This window comes from Trachypithecus francoisi, unplaced genomic scaffold (genome assembly GCF_009764315.1).
Source record: "Trachypithecus francoisi isolate TF-2019V2 unplaced genomic scaffold, Tfra_2.0 Lachesis_group4, whole genome shotgun sequence".
Classification (NCBI taxonomy): domain Eukaryota; kingdom Metazoa; phylum Chordata; class Mammalia; order Primates; family Cercopithecidae; genus Trachypithecus; species Trachypithecus francoisi.
The window spans coordinates 39,199,538-39,219,363 of NW_022681469.1; the positions used below are offsets into that span (position 1 = coordinate 39,199,538).

General features: G+C 33.3%; 1 non-coding gene across 1 annotated transcript; it reads left to right on the forward strand.

Annotated features, from left to right (window-relative positions):
* Positions 1-10,829: 10,829 nt before the first annotated feature.
* On the forward strand, positions 10,830-10,993 carry LOC117073922. Its single transcript, XR_004433462.1, has one exon. It is a non-coding gene; the product is annotated as a U1 spliceosomal RNA (small nuclear RNA).
* Positions 10,994-19,826: the final 8,833 nt, after the last annotated feature.

Here is a 19,826-nt window from a genome sequence, read left to right on the forward strand (position 1 = left end):
ATAGTTAAAGAGGGATGTGGTAGATCACCATGATTGCTACTTTATTTTCCAATATTGAAATATTGGCTGCAATGATAACTCTAGCAACATAAAGAAGCGTTGGAAAGCAGTCAGGATATTAATTTACATGTTCTCTACATAAATGTTATAAAAAACTGAAGGAAAGGAGAAAAGTACGCCTTAAATTAAAAAATAATTGGAAATAGAAAGGAGGAAGGGAAAACGTAGGGGTGTAAAGTAAAAAGTGAAAGAAAATGTATTTGTAACTTGAAAATGTCAAGCTAATACTAATTCAACTTACATGCTTTATCTGGGAAGAGGTGATTTCTCTTAAGGAGAAGAAATTAAGCAAATCTGAGTTAAAATGGAGGGTGAGACTTTTAGGATATATATATAAATATGACATTTGTGTGTGTGTGTGTGTGTGTATATATATAGCCATATCACTAAAACATATAATCATACGGAACACTAATACACTCAGTAACGCATGGTAATACATAGGAAAAGACTCAGTATGAAGAGAATCCAGAAGACAGAGTTTGAAATAAAAAAAGCAGGTTAAAGAACAGAGTAACATGCTCATCCTAGACCAAAGAAAAGTTTTATAATGGGTCTAGGCATTTTCAAGGGATACAAGATGAACTGGTGATTCAAATGATGATTCAAATGATGGAAACGGGGTCAATTTCCTCTGTTTGTTAAATGAAGTGACAATGGACAATGATTAAAGTATTAACTTTTGCAGAGACACCGGAAGCTGAGAAATGGTGTTGAAGGTGGGACTGGGGATGGAGAACTGATTTAATCTAGTTTCCTCAGCTTCATATTTTTTAGGGGATGAAGAGAGAGGGGTTATCTTTCAAGAAAAGGCTTTGATACCTAAAAGAAAAGTTTCATGGTCCTTTAAATATTTTAAAGGAAATATATTTTCTAGCACTTTTTGCACAAAGGAAAACAGTTTAGTGAACTGTACATTGTTTGGAAAATTCATATGTTGTATTCAGTGTTTTTGATGATGTAAGATTGGGTCATAGCAAAAATATGCAATTTTACATTCTCTGAATATTTTCCTAGACTACAAATACCAAAATACTATATTGAAATATTACCAATATTTCATTTAACTTCAAATATGAAGACAACACTTGTAAAAAAAGGAAATATTTGTAATTAAATCTTGAAACAAAAAACAAAAACCTTTACGAAATAGAAAAGTAAAGATCTCTAAACAAAAATACTCAAAAACTAAGAGAGAGAGAAAAAAGAAAGAAAATTCAGATAACCTTCAAGAATTAGAATATCTAATAGATACATGGGAATCATAGTCTACCACTCATTAGGAAAATAAATATATTTTGATTTGCCTGAAAGTACACAAATTCTGAGTAGATGAATATCTAAGGCTATATTTCAGAAAGAAAATTTTAAAAACCCACAGAAGACAGTACCGTAGACCCTCTGGATTCATGGATTCCAAGTACTCAGATTCAACCAAGGTGACTGAAAATATTTTTTAAAACCCACACAATAAAAATTTAAAAAACATTTTAAAAAACCCACACAATAAAAAATATTTGTTTGTTCATAAATAACTTTATGAACAATGCGAAATAAACAAATAGGAAACAAACTTTCAAGTAACAAATTATACTTGTTACTTTCAAGTAATAATATAACAACACAAATATAGTACAACAGCTATTTAGAAACTATTTACATTGTAGTAGGTTTTATAAGTAATCTAGAGATTATTGAAAATATGTGGAAATTGTGCATAGGTTGTATGCAAATAGTGAACTATTTAAAATAAATTATTTCCCAATTCACTGATTTGGGAATCAACGGGGGTCCTCGAGCCTGTTTTGCACAAATTCCTAGAGACAACTGTAATGAGTTACAAGGAGAACAGGTACACAAGTAAATAAGTAAAGTATTTTGATAAGTCATATAACAATATGGATATTATATTTGAAAGCTAATTAGCATATTTCAATTTGATATTTAAAAGTAACTTTAAAATGTTAGATGTTGATAACACAGAAATTAGCAAAGAGAAAGTTGACCCTTTTAAAGAAATATTCTAGTTCACCGAAAAAATATATATGTAGTTCTTTTTTATTGAAATTAATAGAAAAAATCCTAAAAGTATATGAACTCTCTCATTCAAACTCGTAAAGTAAGAAAAACAAAAATGAAAGAAATTCAGTGTAAGAGAAGTCAAAGAAGGAAAATGAAGGAAGCATTAATGTAAAACATCAAACACAGAATGTCACATTTAAAGTAAATTCATGTATTTAAATATTTAAATCAATAATTTAAATAAATAGAAATAGATTAAATACTCCTTTGAAAAGCAGAGATTCCTTTGAAACCTAATAAGTAATTCCAAATAAATCAGCAATCATGAAAAATATAAACATATGTACTCTTTAATATGCAGAGGCTCATTTGAATTTAAACAAACCAACATGACACATGTATAATATGTAAAAAACCTGTACATTGTGTCCATGTACCCTAGAACTTAAAGTATAATAATAATAAAAAAAGAAAGAGCAGATATATATTTAAGTAAATACAGAAAAATTAAATGGGAAGTCAGAATTTAGAGACAGTACATATAACCAACTTTTTCAAAGGAGTTTTTCTATAACATAGAGGAAAAACAGTAACTGGTTGAAAAAAAGTAGGAATAAAAACAGGTTGTTTTTTTTTTTTTCTTTTTAAGAAGGAGAAACAGCAGCATTCCGTGCACATGGATATGATCCAGTGAAAAGTGGATCATGAAAATACAGGCGCTTGGAGAACAAAACATGGAAAACCACTACAGCAATATTTAACGTAGACAACAAGACCTGCCTACAGTTTCTGAATCAAAATATGGTGTTTTGATATAACAATTAAATCAAGAAAACAACCCTTAGAAGAGCTATGGGAATAAGGAGGCATGGGTTAACACATAAATGTTCTAATTCATGATGGTGAATCAACAATACTCTAAAAAGTTAATTAATTAGTAAATAGACTCAAAACACTTAAAGACAGATATAATAGTAAATATCAGAAGAGCTAAAACAAATGTTTACCACTAGTTACCTTTGTGAGTGAGAAGATGAAGAATTTTATTTTAAATTTATATTCTTCTGGGCTATTTGAAAATTATTACAATGTGGATGTATTTTTTGAAAAAACACTTTCATATAACAAATATGAAATAAGCTTTATGAACAAACAATGTGAAGTAAACAAATATGAAACAAACTTTCAAGTAACAAATTATGCTACATCTTCCAGTGGAACATAAAGATGCAATTACATAGAACAAAAATAATCTACACAGTTAACAATCAAAGATGTTCCAATATATTATTATGTGAAAAATACAGTTACGAAAAATATGTATTAAATTCTGAATGCATACATTTGGGTATACTTGGGGAGGAGAAAAGAAAATCTCTTTGTTAGCTGAATACTTTAAAAACCACCAACATGCATTACTCATAGAATTATCATAGTCTTAACTAATAAATTTTAATAACTAATAAGAATTCTAGATGTCACAGGTTTCTGAGAAGTGTTAGATCACAGTATAGCGATATATACCAGTTGGGAGGATAAAAAGCTTTCTGTTTTAACGCTGGAAGAAAGTCATGGAGCATCCATTAACATATCAATTTGATCACTTTTATTGCCATTAATTACTGACCATTGATGCATTACCTATCTTTTACTTAGAATTTCTAAAGAGATGAGGACAATAGGTCAGATCTTACCTTCCCACATTGACTCCCTTGTGCAGTATTTACTACAACCTTGAATCTCCACACATGAATTGTGAGAATAGCTTCAATCATTTAATCAGACCATTATATATACGTAAATTCTATTTGTTGTCAAAATAAGGAAACTGTCCTACATTCTTATTTATCCTAGAATAAAAGATATTGACAATGGAGTACTATGTCCATTTTTGTATGCTTTTAGAAACATTAATTTATTTGGGTATATAAAATAAATAATTAAGATCTATTTGTTTAGTTGTATTAACATACCTGCAGAGTCGGGAAGAAGGCAAGATTTAGGTGTTATAGCTCAAATCAGATCTTTTTTGCACCTTAAATTCAAATGTCCCTGGGAAATACCTAATTGCTTATCTAATCATAAAGAAGAAAAGCTATATGTTTGAGAGTAATCGAAGGCTTCCAATTTAAAATGACAGAATTGCCTCCTACAGGAATGAGAACCAACACAGAGGAAAAAACTTGATATATCAGTCAACACATTGTGAACAAATATGGTATTTCATTAAATCTTTCTCTTGTTTGTTATGATACTTTTAAGTCTTTTCCTTTTTGATTCTTTTGGGCTTGTTTTTATGTTTCATATATTGTCAGATGGTCTTCTTGTTTAACACATACTGATTCTAACAAATAGAATTAGCTAATGTTATAAAATCTGTTGTTAATAATGACTTAAATATAAATTACAGTATTTCACAGCACAAATAATTGGCATTTATCTGTTTTTTCCGAGTGTAAGTTTTGTATAACAAGCAATTCAGCATTGCATTGGGAGCCTACTGTGTGCCAGGAACTATCCTAGAGAATTGGAATATGTCAGTGAACAAAATAGAAAAAGATTCTTTCCCCCAGAAAACAAATTCTGAAAATATTATGCACTGTGTTAGAAACTGAATTGAAAGGAGAAACATATACTTGCTCTCTTTCACTCCAATGTTTTTAATATTCTTAGAAAACTTATGGATATTATGAATTCATAGATTAAAATGCAAATCTAGATGGAAACTGTGACCTGCATGCTGGGATTGCAGAGTACCAGGCTGTATTGGGAATTAGAAGCCTGGCAGATGATGGATGGTGACAGCATTGTTTTACTTAATGAAGTGGCTATTGAAGCTTAAAAGGGGAAAGATGACAAAAGGGAACGGAGCACTTTTGTCTGTGGAAGAAGAAAAAGCTTTATATTATACCAAGGAGAACTGAACTCACTACTTCTTTTTGAACTTCATTAATCTTTTCTGTGAAAATCTATCTCATTGTCAAGCAGCTTGATGGCCACTTTGGGAAAATGATTGGCTTCTTCATAATGGAACCAATGCCTTCATTATCCTGAGGCTCCAATGATATTCCACCTTCACAGAACGAATAAGACCAGCACTGCTCTGGAGAAGTCACTGTGAAGATGCCAAATGGTACCGTTGAGACAAAATTTTGCCTCCTGGGGCAATTTTTCTTTTAATTTGTTACTGAGAACAGCAACACATAGAAGAGCCAAATGATGTTGCTGAGAATTTTTATGCAGATACATTTATATTTGAGTACAAGAAAGAGAAGCTTTTGAAGTTCTAGTGAATCTTTTCTGTAGCCTGATCTTAAAGTTTAATAGTGCAAACTTTCACTGAAGTCAAAAGGCAAAACAAAATGTCACAACAAAAATACAAATCTATGAAAATCCCACACTTCTAAAAGCAGTCATTTTCCAGTGCCAATCCCCAAAGCTTTCCACAGTCTTTATTTATATCTATTTTTATGCAAAGAAAGCAGAAGAAAAACACATGCAAATTACCTAAGATTCCTTCCTTTGGAAAATATTCAAAATCCAGCACTATTTCATTCTTTGAATATTACAATATAGACTTTTATTAGCTGAAAAATCATTTTTCATATAAGAATATCTAAGTAATTAGAAAATATTTTTAAATTGAATAACTCATTATTAATCATTGTTTTTCTTTTAAAAACTATTGGGCAGACAGCTTTTGTTTTTAATGTGTAGTCAATTAGATAATTTTGGTGCTGTAACATAGCTCAGCTGTATCACACTTTGCTTTCACAATGCCTTGATGTTTTGTCTTTGAGATGACTGTTTTTCTTTTAAATCACAGGTACTTATTTTCAGCCTTGTTTTCCTCCATCGGTTCCTGCATCTGTGCAGTGGGTGGAACTGGCTGTATATCAGCTCCAACCCTTTAATGATAGGGATCACAGACTAAAAAAATAGCCTAGAATGCCAATGGCTGTGTGGAGAAGGCAGAAAATGAGGACAATGTCTGCTGCAGGTCTAATACTTTGCCTTAAAAATGTAGTGTGGTGTTCTTGGGGGTTATTATTCTTCTATGGTTCAGAAGAGAATTTAGAAAATTGGAGTTAGCATTTTTCTTTTATTATCTTTAATTAAGCTTGTACATAGAATAGGCCAAAATGGAAACACTCCTCACATCTGACTGTGAACATTCAGAATAAACAAGTAGAATATTACAAATGAGAAAATAAAAGGAGCTTTTTTAAAGTGTTAGCCATATTTTTCTTTTCAAATGTTCTTTGAGATATAACTGGCAGCCAGACTAATCCAGGATCCAGTTTTTTGGCTAATCACAGAAGAAGAACATAAATTATTACTTGCAGAATTTCAATTACAAATTTATTTGAATCCAATGTTTCTTCTGCTTTTATGGTTTATTAAATCAGCATAAACTACAACTTAACCATACTATTAAACACATAGATTCAGGTACTTGAAATTAAACAGATCTAAGATGAGAATTAGACAGAAATAACTTACAAAGTTTTCCTCTTCCATATCATTTTTTACTTAAAATGTTATTTTAAAAAATTTTTCTAAATAGAGGTTTCCACTTTCAGCACTGACATGTAAAAATCCTGGAAGTTGTTACTTGTGTCCTTACAACAAGAAAATACTGAACAAATGCAAAATCAATGACTCTTGTTAGATGTGCCAGAGAAAGGAGTTTCCATAGGCTAATGTTGAATGTTACTGCTGAGACCTATTTACTGAGAACAAAAGCCGCTGGAACCCTAAAGTAGTAAGCACACTTAAATGGTAATTTTGATAAATTATTTGAAGCTGAATTGCTGGCCTGAGATTGAGAATTTCTTAAGAGGGCATGTAGACATAAGAGTGCCCCAATAATTTCCTGGGTTTTGCCTCCAAGAATCCAACCACATTCTTGTGGTAAAAATCCAAGAAATATCACTTTGTGGCTTGGGCAGGGGCAGGAGTAATCATTGTGGAAATGTCTTGGTCGTTCTCCATAACAAAGGACTATTTTCCAGGGGGAAAGACTGTAACAAAGCTTTGTTCCAAAGCAGTGGGGGACTGGCATTCCTCTCACTCTTGCCCACTCCAGTTTTTCTGTTCTTTCTGAGGAAGTAGGGAACTATATAAGAATTAACACATGTAAATGTCATAGAAGAGAAATGAGTCAATAAAAAACGGAGAAATCTTCAACAAAAACATCAACTGACAGAGCTGCACCAAGACTACTTAGCTACTTCCTCCTAAGTGTCATAACTGCTTCACCCCACCCAGCAACTGCTTTCACATTTCCTGTATTATTCAGGGTTCTGCAGAGGTAGAGAGCCAATAAGATATATGTGTATATAAAACGGAGTTGATTAGGGAGAATGGCTGACATGATAAAAGGCAAAGTTCCATAATGGGCTGTCTGAAAGCCTGGGAAAGAAAGAAGCCAGTGGCATGGGTCAGTCCAAGTCTGAAAGCTTCAAAACCAGGGAAGCTGACAGCATAACCCACAGTCTGAGCCCAAGTGCCCAAGAGTCTTTGGGAGGCTACTGGTGCAAGTCACAGAGTTCAAAGGCCGAAGAACCTGAAGTCTGATGTTCAAGGACCGGAGGAGAGGAGTCAAGCATCTGGCACAGGAAGAGAAAGAAAGTGAGAGAATCAGCAAGCTGCTTATTCCTACTTCTGCCTGCTTTGCTCTAGCTGTGTGGGCAACCGATTGTATGGTGTCCACCCATACTGATGATGGGACTTTCTCTCCCACTTTATTGACCTATATGTCCATCTCCTCTGGCAACTCACCCATACAGACACACCCAGAAAAATACTTTAGCAGCCATCTAGGCATCTCCCTATTCAGTCAAATTGACATCTAATATTAACCATCACATTCTGCTCCCAGCCTCTCTTTCCACTTAGGGGGAGATCTTTCCACACTGAAACTAGCCTGTGAAGTCTGCAAGTGGTGACTACTCCATCAAATGCACATACATCAATATAAGACAACAAGAAATATGAAAAACCAAGACATAATACCACTACAAGAATGTAGAGGCTGACCCCAAACGAAAGCCTACAAACTTCCTGACCAAGAATACAAAGTAATTATTTTAAGGAAGATCAGCAAACTCAGGAAAATACAGAGAAATGACTTATTGAAATCAGACAAGCGATAAGTGATTTGAAATGAAAAATTTAGTAGTTAAAATTATTTATTTAAATTATATAATTATAATAATAATTATTAAATGATTAATACTTTAAATTAATTATTTCAGTCTGTGAATATCTTTATTTATCATTAAATAATTTTTGCATTATTAAAAAAATCAAGTAGAAAATTCTAGAGCCTAAAAATACAATGAATGGAAAAAAAAGTTAATACAGAAAGTTAACAGCAAATCAAGTAGAAGAATCTGTAAACTTGAAGTAATGTAAATAGACTGAGAAAGCAGAAAAAAGAAAACAAAATAAATAAGAAGAAAGCTTATGAGATTTATGGAATAGCATCAAAAAGGAAAACCCAAATCATAGAAACTTTATGAGGAGAAATGGGGGGAAAAGTGGCAGAAATTTTATTCAAATAATAGCAGAAAACTTTGCAAATCTGTGGAAAGATATAAATATCCAGATACAAGAGGCTAAATGTCCCAATCAGATTCAATCCAAACAGTCTACATCAAGACATTGTAATCAAACTGTCAAAAATCAAAGACAGGATACTGAGAGCAGCAAAGGATGCAAATCACGTATCAGGGAGTTTCAGTAGTTTTAGTAGGGGACTTTTTAGCAGATACAGATCAGGAGAAAGTGGAATTATTATTCCACTTTCAAAATGGACATTTTGAAATATTCAAATATTCAAGCATGTTCAAAATGCTGAAAGAAAACAATTGTGAACCAAGAATACCATACCTGGCAAAGCTCTTCTTTGGAAATAAAGAGGAGATAGATTTCCTAAGCAAACAAAAGCTGAGGGAGTTCATCATCACCAGCTCTGTCTTACAAAAAATGTTAAAGGTAGTACTTCAAGATGAGATTAAAACATGCTAATTAGGAACAAAAAAATGAAAGTATAAAACTCACAGGTAAAAATAATTTCACAACCATATTAAGAATATGCTGACACTATCATGATGGTGTGTAAATTACTTCTGTCTTTAGTATGAAGATTAAAAGACAAAACTACTAAATAATAGCTGCAATAATTTGTTAGGGGATAAACAATACAAAAATATTTAAATTTGGTATTAAAACTATAAAAATGTATGTGGGTGGAGTAAATATGTAGAGTTATCTTATGCAATCAAACTTGTTTGTTATCAGCTTAAAATAGCTTCTATATAATATATAAAATGTTTTACATTAAGCCTCATGGTAACCACAAATAAAAAAGCTATAGTAGATATGCAAAAGGTAAAAAGCAGAAAATCTAAGGCATACGACTAGAGAATATTATCTAATCACAAAGGAAAACAGCAAGAAAAAAAAGAAGGACAAAGGATCTACAAAAGAACCAGAATACAATGAGCAAAATGGCATTAGTGAGCCCTTACCTATCAATATATTACCTAGAAGATAAACAGATTAAATTCTGCAACCAAGAAACACAGAGTGGCTAAATAGAGTTTTAAAAAAATCAATTATGTGAGTCATTTCACTTTTTAAGGACACAAATACAGTAAAGTGAAAGAATGAAAAATATATTCCATTCAAATGAAAGTCAAAAGACAGCAAGGGTAGCTATAGTTTTATTTAAGTAAAAATCTGTATAACAAGACAAAAAGGATCGTTATATAATGATAAAGGGTTCAATTTATCAAGGAGATGTAGGAATTATAAACATGTATGCACCACCAATCAAAACATCTAAACATATAAAGCAAATATTAATAAATCTGAAGAAAGAGATAGACTGCAATATAACAATAGTAGGGGACATCAATATACCACTTTTAACAATGAACACATAATCCAGACAGATAATCAATAGCAAAACATTGAACTTGAACTATACTTTAGACCAAATGGACCAAAGAAACATATACAAAGCAGTCCATCCAATAGGGACAGAATACACATGTTGGTTTAGAATCATATCACATGTTAGGCACAGAACAAGTCTTAACAACTTTAAGAGAATTGAAATAACATCAAGGATTTTTTTCTGATCACAATGGCATGAATAAAACGGTATAAATGGAGAAATTCTGGAAAATTCACAATATGTGAAAATTAAACAACATGCTTCTGAACAACAAATGAGTAAAACAGAATTAAAAGAGAAATTATTGGAGCCGGGCGCGGTGGCTCAAGCCTGTAATCCCAGCACTTTGGGAGGCCGAGACGGGCGGATCACGAGGTCAGGAGATCGAGACCACCCTGGCTAACACGGTGAAACCCCGTCTCTACTAAAAAATACAGAAAACTAGCCGGGCGAGGTGGCAGGCACCTGTAGTCCCAGCTACTCGGGAGGCTGAGGCAGGAGAATGGCGTAAACCCGGGAGGCGGAGCTTGCAGTGAGCTGAGATCCGGCCACTGCACTCCAGCCTGGGCGACAGAGCGAAACTCCGTCTCAACAAAAAAAAAAAAAAAAAAAAAAAAAAAAATTATAAACATATTGAGACAAACAAAAATAGAAAAACAACATATGAAAAGTTAGGGGATGCAGCAAAAATGGTTCTAAGAGTGAAGTTAGACCTACATGAAACATATAAACACCTGCATGAAAACAGAAGCAATATATCAAAGAAATAACCAAACACATACTTACCTGGCAGGGGAGATACCATGATCATGAAGGCGGTTTTCCCAGGGCGAAGCTTATCCATTGCAGTCCGGATATGCTGACCCCTGTGATTTCCCCAAATGTAGGAAACTGAACTGCAGAATTAGCGGTAGTGGGGTACAGCGTTCACGCTTTCCAGAGAGAGAGAGAGAGAGAGAGAGAGAGAGAGAAGAAAGAGAAAGAAAGAAAGAAAGAAAGGAAGGAAGAAAGAAAAAAGAAAAGAAAAGAAAAGAACATTACACCTCAAGGACCTAGAAAAAGAAGAACAAACTGTGTAAAGTTAGTAGAATGAAGGAAATAAGATCGGCATATAGATAAATGAAATACGGACTAGAACAATCACAGAAAACATCAACACACATAAGAGTTAGTTTTTTAAAAAGATAAACAGACTATGCCTGTAATCCCAGCACTTTGGGAGTCCCAGGCGGGCGGATCACGAGGTCAGGAGATCGAGACCATCCTGGCTAACACGGTGAAACCCTGTCTCCACTAAAAATAGAAAAACAGAATTAGCTGGGCGTGGTGGCAGGCGCGTGTAGTAGAATGTCGTGAACTCGGGAGGCGGAGCTTGCAGTGAGCCGTGGAGAATGTGCCACCGCACTCCAGCCTGGGCGACAGAGCAAGACTCCATCTCAAAAACAAATAAATAAATAAAAATAAACAAAATTGGTCAATCTTTAGCAAGACTAACTTAAAAAAATGAGAGAAGACTCAAATACATAAAATTATAAATGAAAAAGGAGACGTTACAACTGATGCTACAGAAATACAAATAATCATAAGAGGGTGCTAGGAGCACTTGTACACTAACAAATTGAATAAATACCTAGACACATACAGCTTATCAACACGGAATAATGAAGAAAGGGAAAATCAGAAAAGATAAATAATAAGTAAGGAGATTTAATAAATAATTAGATGTCTTCCATCAAAGAAAAACTTAAGACCCTTATTCACCATGATCAAGTGGAATTTATCCCTGGGATGCAAAAATATTTCAACATAAACAAATCCACAAATGTGATATACCATACTAGCAGAATGTAAAACAAAAAACCCACATGATCACCTAAGAGAGGCAGAAAAGGCATTTGACAAAATTCAACATCCTTTCATGATAAAAACTATCAACCAATTAGGTATCTCAGTACAGAAAGGCCATACATGACAAGTTCGTACCTTATGTTGATACATAACAGTTTACAGTTAAAAACTTTTCCTCTAATGTCAAAAACAAGATGATAATGCCCACTCTAGCAGTTTTCATTTAACATAATATTAGATGCCTGCAGATTTTTTTTTTTTAAAGACAAAATCTAGCTCTGTCACCCATGCTGGAGTGCAGTGGTGCAATCTTAGCTCACTGCAACTTTTGCCTCCCGAGTTCAAATGATTCTCCTGCCTAAGCCTCCCCAAATAGGTGGAATTACCGGCATACATCACCATGCTCTAATTTTTGTATTTTTAGTGTACAAGGGGTTTCACCATGTTGTACAGGCTGATCTTGACCTCCTGACCTCAGGTGATCTACCTGTCTTGGCCTCCCAAAGTGCTGGGATTATAGGTGTGAGCCACTGCGCCTGGGCAGATGATAACCTATATAACAAAAACCCTAAAGACTCCACCAAAAATATTAGAACTAATAAAAAAATTCAGTAAGGTTTCAGGATATAAAATCAGCATATACAAATTAATAGCATCTCTGTATAGTATTAACTATCCAAAAATGAATTCAAGAATGCAATTGCTAATAGCTACAAAACAATAAAATATTTAGAAATAAATTTAACCAAGGAGGGGAAAGCTCTGCACATCAAACACTGTAAAACAATGATGAAAGTAACGGAAGAAGACACAAATAAACGGGAATATATATGTTAAGTTCAGGCATTAGATAAATTCATATTGCGAAAATGCCCACACTCCACAAAGCTGTCTACAGATTCAACGCAATCCCTAATGCATTACCAGGGATATTTTTCATAAAAGTAGAATAAAACAATTCTAAAATTCATATGGCACCACATACACACCACAAAATCCAAAATCCAAATAGCCAAAGCAATATTGAGCAAAAAAAAAAAAAAAAAAACAACCAAACAAACAAACAAAAAGCAAAGCCAGATGCATCACATTACCCAATTTCAAAATCTACTACAAAGCTCTAATGACCAAACTAGCACGATACTGGCATAAGAACAGACACATCAATCGATGGATAAGAATAGAGAGCTCAGAAGTAAATACATGCATTTATAGGGCAACTGATTTTCAGCAAAGGCACAAAGAACATACAGTGAGGAAAAGGCAGTCTCTCAATTAAGTGATGTTGTGAAAACTGGATATCTCCATGCGGGACAATGAAATTGAACCCATATCTTTTGTCATATACAAAAATCAACTCAAAATGGATTAAAGACTTAAATGAAAGGCCTAACACTGTGTAATTACTAGAAAAGAACAAAGGGGAAAAGCTCTATGACACTGGTCTAAGCATGATTTTTAGATATGACTCTAAATGTACGGGCATCCAAAGCAAAAATAGACAAACACATAAAAAAAAATCAAAAACTTCTGCACAGTAAAGGAAACAGTCAACAGAGTGAAGAGACAACCTACAAAATGAAATAATTTATTTGCAAACCATAGTCTGACAAGTGGTTAATATTCAAAATATATAAGTAACTTAATCAACTTACCTAGTAAGAAAACAAATAATCCAATTTTTGAAAAGGACAAAGGACCTAAATAGACATTTCTTAAAAGAAGTTATACAAATGGCCACCAGGTATATGAAAATTGTTTGACATCACTAAGTATTTGAGAAATGCAAATTAAAATCACAATGAGATATTACCTCACACCTGTTAGGGTGGCTATTATCAAAAAGACCAAAGGTAAGTATTAAAAAGGATATAGAGAAAAGAGAACCCATGGACACTGTTCTTGGGACTGTAAATTAGCACAATCATTATGGAAAATGGTATTGAGATTCCCCCCAAATTAAAAAAATGAAACTACCATATAATCTAGGAATCCTACTACTGGGTTTATATCCAGAGTATGATAATATGTCAAATCGATATTTGCACTCCAATGTTCATTGCAACAATAGCCAAGATATAAAATGAACTTCAGTGCCTCTCAACAAATGATGAGATAAAGAAAATGTGGTATGTATTCACGAAGGAATGCTACTAGTGAGTAGTATTTTAAAAGAAAATACTAGCATTTGTGATGACATGGATCAACTCGGTGGAAATTATTTTAAGTGAAATAAGCCAGGAACAGAAAGAGAAATACCACAATTTCTCACTTACATGTAGAATGTATAAAAGTCAGACTCATAGAAACAAAGAGTGTAATGGTGGGTACCAGAAACTGGGAGGTGTGGTGACTGGGGAGATATTCAAAAGTCACAAAATTCCAGCTAAATAGAACTAATAACAGCACATCTACTGTATATCATGGTGGCTAAAGTTACAAACAATACATTACATACTTAAAAATGAGTGAGAAAGTAGATTTTTAATTATTCTTACCACCAAAAAGGTACAAGTATGTGAGGTAATACATACATTAAATATCTTTATATACAACACAAATATATACAATTTTGTTAAGAACATTTTAAAAATAAAAAAGACAATTATAACACAGATGTTAAAATGGTCATGAAGGGAATTGAAAATAACTATTTATAATGTTAAGGGACAATGAAAAAGTGGACAACATTCATAAAGATATGGGTAACGTTTAAGAATCAATAGAAAATGCTAAAAATAAAAAACACTATTCCCACAAATGAAGATTATCAGAGTGGATAATAAAAACAAAACGCAACTATAGGTTGTTTATAAGAACCTCACTTTAAAATAAAAGTGAAGTTACTTTAGGTTAGAAGTAAAAGTATAGGGCTGGGCGCGGTGGCTCATACCTGTAATCCCAGCATTTTGGGAGACTGAGGCGAGCGGATCACTTGAGGCCAGGAGGTCGACACCAGTCTGGCCAACACGGGGAAACCTACCTCTAATACAAATACAAAAATTAGCCAGCCATGGTGTTGCGCAGCTGTAATCCCAGGTACTGAGGAGACTGAGGCACGAGAATCACTTGAACCCAGGAGGCAGAGGTTGCCATGAGCCAAGATTGTGCCACTGCACTCCAGTGTGGGCAACAGAGTGAAACTCTTGTCTCAAAAAAAGGAGAAGGAGTAAAGATATGGAAAAATACATGCCATACTAGCCATACTAACTATATTAGTCCATTCTCATGCTGCTAAAAAAGACATATGCAAGATGGGGTAATTTATAAAGGAAACACATTACAAGAAAAAAAAAAAAAAAAAAAAAAACTGCAGACCAGTATCTCTCATAGACACAAAAATTATTTGGCAAAGTATTAGCAAATTGAAACTAACAGTGAGTGAATGAAATTTATTTCGGGTATGGCTCAACAATTAAAAAATTAATCAGTGCACCCTACAACATGAACAAACTAGAAAAGAAAAATCATAAAATCATATCAATTGATTCAGAAAGAACATGTAAAAAAATTCAACACTCATTCATGACAAAAACTCTCAGCAAACTAAGAACACAGGAAAACATCCTGCACTTAATAGGTAATATCTGCGGAAAATCTCTAACTAACATTGTCCATAATGTTGAAAAAGTGGATACTTTCCCCTAAAATAGAGAACAAGGCAAGAATGTCTTTTTTCACCACCCTTATTCAACATTGCATTGGAAGTCCTAGCTAGTGCAAGAAGTCAAGTAAAATAAATTAATCAAAAGTTATAAGAGAAAAGGAAGAAATAAAGCTGCCTTTGTTCAGAGATGACAATCAGAGATGATATGATTGTCTGTGTAGAAAATCTCAAAGAATCAATGGAAAAAGACCACCTGAAAATAACAAGTAATTATTGCAACAGTACAGGATACAAAGTTAATTTGAAAAATCAAATGTTTTCCTATATATCAGCAATAAACATTTAGAATTTGAAATTAACAACATAATACCATTAGGATCTATATGTGGAAAATTACAAAATGCCAATGTAAAAAACAATAAAACTCCAAATAAATGAGGAGATATTCTATGTTTCTGTATTGGTAGATTGATTACTGTTAAGATGTCAGTTCTTCCCAGCTTGATGTATAGATTCAGTGCAATCTCAGTCAATATATCCCAAACTATTTGGTAGATATTAAGAAACTGACTCTAAAGTCTATATGAAAAACCAAAAGACCTAGAATAGCCAACACAATATTGAAGATGAAAAATAAAGGTGGAGAGCAGATGCTACTCAATTTTAAGAAATATTATATGTCTGCAATAATTAAGAGAGTATGTTATTTGTGAAAGTACAGAGAAAAGGCATGAGGAGAAGGCTGGAGTTATCAATAGACCATATTGGAGAACTCAGAAATAGATTCACATAAATAATCAAATAATATTTGACAACAGGGCAATAAAAATTAAATGGAGAAAGGCTAATCATTTCAAGAAATGGTGCTGAAGTAATGGAACATCAATATGCCAAATAGTGAAGATAGACAGGACCTTACCCCTTATAGAAATATTAACTGAAATGGATCTTAGGCCAAAATGTAAAATACAAAAGAATACAACTCTTTGAAAAAGGCATAGGAGAAAATCTACGTGAACTTGGCTGTGTTGATGAATTTTTAAGTATAACACTAATAGTACAATCCCTAAAAGTAAAAAAGAAATAATGTTTGACATTATTAAACATACCATTTCTGCTCTGGGAAACACATTAAGAGAATGAAAACACAAGGCACAGGTTGGTAGACCTCAAACACATATCTGAGGAAGTACTTGTATCAAAAATGGAAAAAATACCCTTAATACTCAACAATAAATAAACAACCCAATTGAAAATGAAAATGACACCTTATCATAGAAAAGATACAGATAGCAAATAAGCATATGAAAAGATTTGCAACATGGTTTGTCATTAGGGAATTGTAAATTAATATGATAATAAGATATCTCTACACACCTTTTAGAATGGTTAAACTCCAGAATAAATTGACAATATCAACTGCTGGTGAGAATGCAGAGCAACAGAAATTCTCATTCACTGCAGGTGGGAATGCAAAATGGCATGGCTTCTTTGAAAGACAGCTTGGCAGTCTTAAAAAATTTAACATAGTCTTTTCATACATTCCAGTCATCATGCTCATAGGTATTTACCCAAATGATTAAAAAAAATTACCCATAGTGTACATGAATGTCCATAGCAGCTCTATTCATAATTGCTAAATATTTGAAGCAACCAAGATTTCCTTCAATGTATTTGATAATGGATAATGTATAAACCAACTGTGACACATATAAAATGAAATACTATTCATCAGTACAAACTTATTCTTGATGAAGTAGAAAATGAGTTATCAAGCCAAGACAAAATGATGATTAATCTTAAATGCATAATGCTATGTGAAAAAGGTCAGTCTGACAAAGCTACATACTTTACAAGTCCATTTATGTGACGTTTTGGAAAAGGCAAATTCTAAAGATGGCCAACAAATCAGTGGTTAACAAGGCTTATGTTGGGGCATACTGCAGAGGTTAAGCACAAGGATTTTTAGTGAGGTGAAATTATTCTCTATAATACTGTAATGGTGAGTACAAGGCAATATGCACTGTCAAAACCTGTAGGACTGTACAACAAAAAGAATATGTCTTAATTTATGCAATTAAAAATATTTATAGGCTGGGCACAGTGGCTCACGCCTGTAATCCCAGCATTTTAGGAGGCCAAGACAGGTGGATCACTTGAGGTTAGGAGTTTAAGACCTGCCTGGCCAACATGGTGAAACACCATCTCTATTAAAAAAGGCTAGCTGGGCATAGTAGCACATGCTTGTAATTCCAGATACTTGGGAGGCTGAGGCGGGAGGATTGGTTGAACCTGGGAGGTGGAGGTTGCAGTGAGCCAAGATCGTGCCACTGCACTCCAACTTGGGTGACAGAGCAAGACTCTGTCTCAAAAAAAAAAAAAAGGACTTTCAGGATGGAAGACAAAATGTGACAAATGAATCTAAATTTATTACAAATGTATGAAACAAATCTGTCTGTTTTTGTATGCCTGAGGCTATCATTTGTTTTACCTTCTGTCCTGAAGATAGTTTTGGTCATTCCACAATTTTAGATGAATTGGAATTTCTCAGCACCATGTTCTAATTTTCAATATCATACAAAGCATTATATTAACAAGCTAATTATCTCTATTTGATAGGTGATCTTTGATTATTGAATGTCAAAAATATCTTATTTGGCTTCTGAATTTTTAGCCATTTTACATTGTTAATATCACTGATAATTTCTGGAATTATCAATTTATGTTTTTGATTAATACTGAAAGTTTTTCATATGATTTCAATTGTTGCCTCCTTTTCACAGTGTCTATTTTGTCTTTCTGGACTCTAATAATTTTCATACAGTTTTTTTTTCTTCTATCTTTGTAGTCATTTGGTCACTTAACTTTTATTTCATATTTTAAGTCCCTGTCTCTATCTCCTGTATTCCGAGTAGATACTGCAGCTGTGTTTAACTTACTGTTTAAAATATAAGTTTTTAAATTTGGAATTATAAACACACAGAAACACATACATACATGTATGCACATGATTTATTTAACACTATTTATTATTTTTGGTCATGCCATATGTGAAATCTATTTCATCTCTTTTTGTGGTTTCTGGTCACTCATTCATAGAATATTGATCTTCGTGTTTTCTGATTTTTGTATGAACTCATTTTATTGAGTTTGCTATTTGAGTTGAAAATTCTGAGGGCTTGAATTAAGAATGCTTTCATAAAGACAGGACTTTCATCTGCTCTGTTAAGAGCCATTTTAGCTTCTTTGAATCATCCCTTCCCTATATTCCTTTGAACAAAAGCTTAGTCTCTTTAATATTGCAGTGAGGTAGGCTTTCCTCATCAGGTTAACCTTGCCTTTTATTTCTGATCTTGCTTTCTTTGCACTGCTTCATGCTACTTGCACTGATGCCACCTCCTGAATTCAGTGTCTTCTTTCCTTTCCTGTCTTTTGTTTGTTTGTTTTAATTTCATGGCTTTCTATTAAGTACAGGCATGTACTAAAATATATATTTTGTGTAATACAAAAGTATGCCTCCCTCCCAAGATATCTAGCCCACCAATGAAATGGTAAAATTTCTTAACCAAATTTTACGAAGATTTTTAGAACTTAATAATATGAGTATACATGCACATGATTTTGTGTTCTGCATGCAACCAATTTAACAGTACCAGAAAGACTAGAGGAAGATTCAGGGAAAGATATATGGAACAAAAAAAATTATTCTCTGTTACTCCCTTTCTACTCCAAACCCTTAATGATAGTGAATGAAATATAATAGAAAAACAGTTATTTTTATAATTATTAGCTTATGTTAGGAATTATAAATATTCACATATTTCTAACATATATTTCTCAGAAATATACGTTTTATTTAATTTTCATTATATCTCTGTAAGGTAGGTGTTGTTGTTGTTGTTATTATTATTATTATTATTATTATTATTATTATTTTGAGACAGAGTCTCGCTCTTTTGCCAGGCTGGAGTGCAGTGGTGCGATCTTGTCTCATTGCAACCTCCACTTCCTGGGTTCAAGTGATTCTCCTGCCTTGGCCTCCTGAGTAGGTGGCACTACAGGCTCATGTCACTCGCCCAGCAAATTTTTGTATTTTTAGTAGAGATGGGGTTTCATTATGTTGGCCAGGATGGTCTCCATCTCTTGACCTTGTGAACCACCTACCTCAGCCTCCCAAAGTGCTGGGATTACAGGCCTGAGCCACTATGCCTGGCCTAAGGTAGGTATTATTAATATTTATTGTTACTCTAATTATTATAGTTTAAGATACTGAGGCCAAGAGTAGTTATCAAATTTAGATAGCCTGTGTCTAGATGTCAT